This window comes from Leptopilina heterotoma, unplaced genomic scaffold (assembly GCF_015476425.1).
Source record: "Leptopilina heterotoma isolate Lh14 unplaced genomic scaffold, ASM1547642v1 Lhet_425, whole genome shotgun sequence".
NCBI lineage: Eukaryota > Metazoa > Arthropoda > Insecta > Hymenoptera > Figitidae > Leptopilina > Leptopilina heterotoma.
The window spans coordinates 40,790-46,674 of NW_025111079.1; positions in this window are offsets into that span (position 1 = coordinate 40,790).

Below are 5,885 nucleotides of genomic sequence, written 5' to 3' on the forward strand. Positions count from 1 at the left end.
GCAAAAAGTATTTAAAAATAATTCAATTTTACAAAGAATTTTATTAACATTTTTGATAATAATTGAATGTCTGTGTGGTATTTTGTTGAATTTTTTTTAAATAATAGAATTCTTAAAACACATTTTATTATTTATGAAAATAATTTAATTCTTGCGAACGATTTTAATAGAAATTTTAAAATAATTGAATTTCCAAAAATAAATTTATTACTTTGATAAATAATTGAATTCTTGTGATGAATATTGTTATTTATGAAAACAATTAAATTTTGCAAAGTATTTTATCAAAATGCCTGAAAATAATTGAATTTTCGGGAATAATTTTGTTATTTATCGAAATAATTGAATTCTTTCCAAGAATTATTTAATAATTGAATTGTATTTAATTAAATTTAAATTGTATTTAAAATAATTGAATTCTTTCGTACAATTTTATAAAAATATTTGAAAATAATTGAATTCCTGTGAAAATTTCTACTATTTTTGTAAATAATTGAATTCTTCCAAAAAATTAAAAAAAAATATTTTTTTAAATACTCGAGAAATTGAAATAAAATTTTTAAGAATAATTACATTTTCTTATCAATTCCTGTAAAATTGTATTAAAAATAATTGAAAACCTGCTATGAATTTTTAATATTTATGATAATAATTGAACAGTGTTGCTAAGAATTTTATTAAAATTTACAAAAATAATTGAATTCCTGAGAAGAATTTTATTATTTATGAAAATAATTGAATTATTGAGAATAATTTTATTAAAATGTTTAAAAAGAATTGAATTAGTGGGAAAAACTTTGTTATTCTTAAAAATAATTGAATTCTTCTAATGAATTTTATTATTTATGAAAATAATTGAATTATTGAGAATAATTTTATTAAAATGTTTAAAAAGAATTGAATTAGTGGGAAAAACTTTGTTATTCTTAAAAATAATTGAATTCTTCTAATGAATATTGTTATTTATGAAAATAATTGAATTTTTCTAATGAATATTGTTATTTATGAAAATAATTGAATTTTGTAAAGAATTTTATTATAAAATGTCTGAAAATAATTAAATCTAGAATAATTTTGTTATTTAAGTAAATAATTGAATTCTTGGAAATAATTTTATTAAAATCTAAAAAAATAATTGAATTATTTAAAAAAATTTTTAATAAAATTGTATCTGAAATAATTAATTTTATTCGAACAATTTTATTAAAATATTTGAAAACAATTTAATTCCTGTGAAAAATTCTACTATTTTTATAAATAATTAAATTCTTCCAAAGAATTTGAAAAAACATTTTTTTAAATAATTGATTTTTTCGAGAAATTGAAATTTTTTAGTAATTCCTGTAAAATTGTATTAAAAATAATTGAAATCCTGCGATAAATGTTATTATTTATGAAAATAATTGATTTATTGCGAAAAATTTTATTAAAATGTTTAAAAAGAATTGAATTTCTGTGAAAAATTTTGTTATTTTTGGAAATAATTGAATTCTTTACAAGAATTTTTTAAACATTGTTTTAAATAATTAATTTTTTCGAAATATAATGAATATTATGAAAATCTTATTTTAAATAATTGAATTCTTGCGGAGAATTTTATTTGTGTAAATAATTGAAATTTTTCGATTTATTAATTTAAAATAGTATTAAAAATAATTGAAATTCTTCGATGAGTTTTATTATTTATGAAAATAATTCTTAATAATAATAATAATAATAATAATATTATTTTTAATAATTCTTTCTTTGAATTTTATTAAAAATTTTTTTTAAAAATTGAATTTCAATAAAAAATGTTATTATTAGTGAAAGTCATTGTATTATTGGGAAGAATTTTATAAAAATTTTGTTAAATAATTGATTTTTTCGAAATTTTTTTGAAAATGTTATTTTAAATTAATTGAATTCCTGTGAAAATTTTATTATTTATGAGAATAATTGGATTTCGGATGAATTTTATCAATTTTTTTTTTTAAATAATTGAATTATTTTGTGAAATTTAATGAAAATACTAGATATTGAAAATAATTGAATTTCGAATATTTTTTGAAAATAATTGAATTTCGAATATTTTTTGAAAATAATTGAATTTCGAATAATTTTTGAAAATAATTGAATTTCGAATATTTTTTGAAAAATAATTGAATCTTTTTAACGAATTTGATTATAATTTTTGAGAATACTTTTTTGATTTGTAGTATTAACGAATTTAAAGTATAGTGGAAATTCTCAAAAAAACAGAAATTGTAGCTTTTAGTGGTTGAAATCTAGAAAAAGTACCCAAATAGTAACATAACGTAAAAAAAGTAGTAAATAGTAGGTTTTATTGCTTAAAAAAAATTGAATTCAATAGCATTCGTTCTGTTGAATCAAATTTCTCACTATATATACTCGGTGAAATAAAAAATAGTTTAAATCCAAATTTTCCAAAATGTTCCAGTCATCATTATGAAGTGAATAAAAATTTATCGAATTCAAATAAAAATAATTGAATATCAGAAATGGGGAGAAGATAAAATAAAAGTTTTTCTTTTTTCTTCCCCATCAAATTCAGATTCTACTTTTTACGATTTGAAGATAATGACTTATTGTTGGCGTTATAGTCTCGCGTGCTAGGAAAAGCAGAGTGAATGTCGAATGCTGGGGTATCAGGAAAATGGAAAGAGCAGAGTCAGGAGGAAACTTGGAAAATAGAGAGAGAGAGAGAGGGAGAGAGAAAGACGAGATTAATTAAATGGTGATGACAAAGTGAGGTTTGAGGCGCGTCCTCCAAGTTGCACTCGCTCTGTGTTTTAAGATGTGTCAGTATATGTGTTGGTTACGTGTATGTGTGTAGATATTCTTGAAATACTGGCAGAGGGCCAATTGAAATCCAAAGGAGAGGTACTTAGAAACTCAGCTGGGTTGATATTGCTCACGAGTTACCTGCTAATTATCCCCCCAAAAATGACTCTAAAATCTCAAAATTTCACAGCAATTGTCTTGATAATCTTATTATATTATCACACACAATTATTTTTAACATTGTGCAATTATATGATAATTTGTCGCGCGCATTGTAATAAAAATTCCTAGTTTATTGTCCACTGGAATTTTCATTCAAGTTTCATTTTTTAAATTCCGTTGGAATTCCTGTGAGTAGTATTCACAATATTTTCACTAAAAATATTCCCATAAAATTTTCATGGAATTTTTGTTATTTTTTTTTACTTGTTATTTTCAATACAATTTTTATTAAATTCGTCGACAAAATTTGCAAGAATTTAATTTTTGTTTTGTTATTTGTTATTTTCAATACAATTTTGATTAAATTCGTCGGCAAAATTTGCAAGAATTCAATTTTTATTTAACATTCAATAAAATTCTTAGCAGAAATACAACTATTTTTAAATGAATTTTAAAAGAACTTCTATAGAAAGAATTGAATTATTTTTTATAAATTAAAATAAAATTCTCTGAAGAATTGAATTATTTTCAATAAAATTTTTATTCAATTCTCCGACAAAAATTTGCAAAAATTCAATTATTATTTTACATATAATTTAAAATTCTTCGCAGAAATTTAATTATTTTCAAAGTAATTTTAAATGAGCTTTTTGAAAGAATTCAATTATTTTGAATATAATTTTAGGAAAATTTCTCGAAAAAATTTAAATATTTTTAAATACAATTTTCATTGAATTTCTCAAAAAAAAAAAAATTATTTTCAGAAAATTTTCAGAAAATTCTTCAAAACAATTAAATTATTTTCAAAAATTTTAATAAAATTCGTTGAAAAAATTCAATTATTTTCATGATTAATAAAACTCATCGCAGAATTTCATTTATTTTTAATACAATTCTAAATAAATTTAAAAAAAAATGCAATTATTCTTAAAAATTTTAATAAAAATCATTTAAATGACTTAATTATTTTAAAAACATTTTTGAAATTCAATTATTTTCAGTATCTACTATTTTAATTAAAAAATTCCCCAAAAGAATTCAATTATTTAAAAACAATTGTTATAAAATTTTTTGCAAACATTCAATTATTTTCATAAATAACAAACTTTTAGGAGAAATTTAATAATTTCAAAATAATTACTTTTAAAAAATTTGATAAAATTCTTCTTAGGAATTCAATTATTTGTAAAAATTTTAATAAAATTCAATTATTTTCACAAACAATAAAATTCAGAGCAGGATTTCAATTATTTCTAATACAGTTTTGAATTAATTTCTCCAAAAAGAATTAAATTTATAAAATTGTTTGCAAGAATTCAATTATTTTCATAAATAATAAAATTTTAACAGGAATTTAATTAATTCGAAACAATAAAATATTTTTAAAAAATGTAATAAAATTGTTCTAATGAATTCAATTATTTCTAAAAGTTTTGATAAAATTCAAATATTTTCATAAATAATAAAACTCATAACAGGATTTCAATTATATCTTATACAATTTAAAATGAATTCCTCGTTAAATCCAATTATTCTTAAAAAATGTATTAAAATTCTAAAAAAGAATTCAATTATTTAAAAAAATGGATAGAATTTGTTTATTAGAATTTAATAATTATTTTCCAATCAATTGTTAATTAAATTTCTTAAAAAAATTTAATTATTTTCAAAAATTCTAATAAAATTCTTTGTAAAAATTCAATTATTATTTATTTTCAAAAAATTTAAATAAAATTCTTTGTAGAAATTTAATTAATTTCAAAAATTAGTCGAAATTTAATTATTTTCAACATCTACTTTTTCAATAAAATTTCCTAAATGATTGAATTTAATTTTAATTATTTAAAAAAAATTTTTAAATTTAAGTATTCATAATTTTAAGAAAAATATTCAATTGTTCAATGAATTATTTGTTTTTGTATTTAAATAATTGAATTCAAGTAGAACTTTCTAATATTAAAAGCGTTGTAGTGTAAATTTTTGGAAATAATTCAATTTCAAAAGATTTTTAAATAGAAATATTTGAAAATTTTTATTTTTTGTGAAACTGTAATAATTCTTAAATTTTTATTTTGAAATAAGAATTTTTGTTATTACCTTTTTGAAAATTTGACTTTTGAGTCCCAAGTTTTAAGACCATTCGAAAAAACTTAAAAAACTTTCACATTTCACATATAGTCCTCAAAGGATCACTTCTTTTAAAGTTTAGAAAAAGTTAAATGTACCTATAAAATTTTTCAAGTTTCATAAAAAAAGTTTTTTTTTCCAAACACTTTACACTGTCCACAAAGTTGTTTTTTCAAGTTCAGATAAATTTTGTTCTCAAAAAAATCGAATAAATTTGTCCACTCGGCAAAAATGAAAGATAGAAATTTTAAAAGATAATTTTATCAATATTGCCACTAAAAATTGGGTATATGTTACCAAATTATTACCAACTAAAAAGGAAAAATTTGAAAATAAAAGTAAGAGTGTTCTTTCAAAAAATATTAAAACTCGTATTTTCTTAATTTGAAAGAGAAAAAATTTGAAAACTAAAAAATTAATTTTTTACAATAATTATTATTGATAAACAATTGTAAGTTAACAAAATAATTATAAAACTATAGTTTTATAATTATTTTGTTAACTTACAATTGTTTATCAATTATTTTACAATTATACAAATAATTTTACAATTATTTTGTTAACTTACAATTGTTTATCAATAATAATTATTTAAGCAAAATAAGTCTCAGAAGTTAGCGTCTGCTCTGAACTAAAATAATTTTCTTTTAATTTTTTTTTTTAATTAAACAGTGCCAATAGTGACATTTTTATTTCCAAAAAATACTTTTCGACAAGTAAACTAAATTTGTTGCTTAAATCTAAAATATATTTTTAAAGAATATATAGAAAGTATTTCTATTCCAGAGCAGAGGTAAAGATCTTTTTTCGTG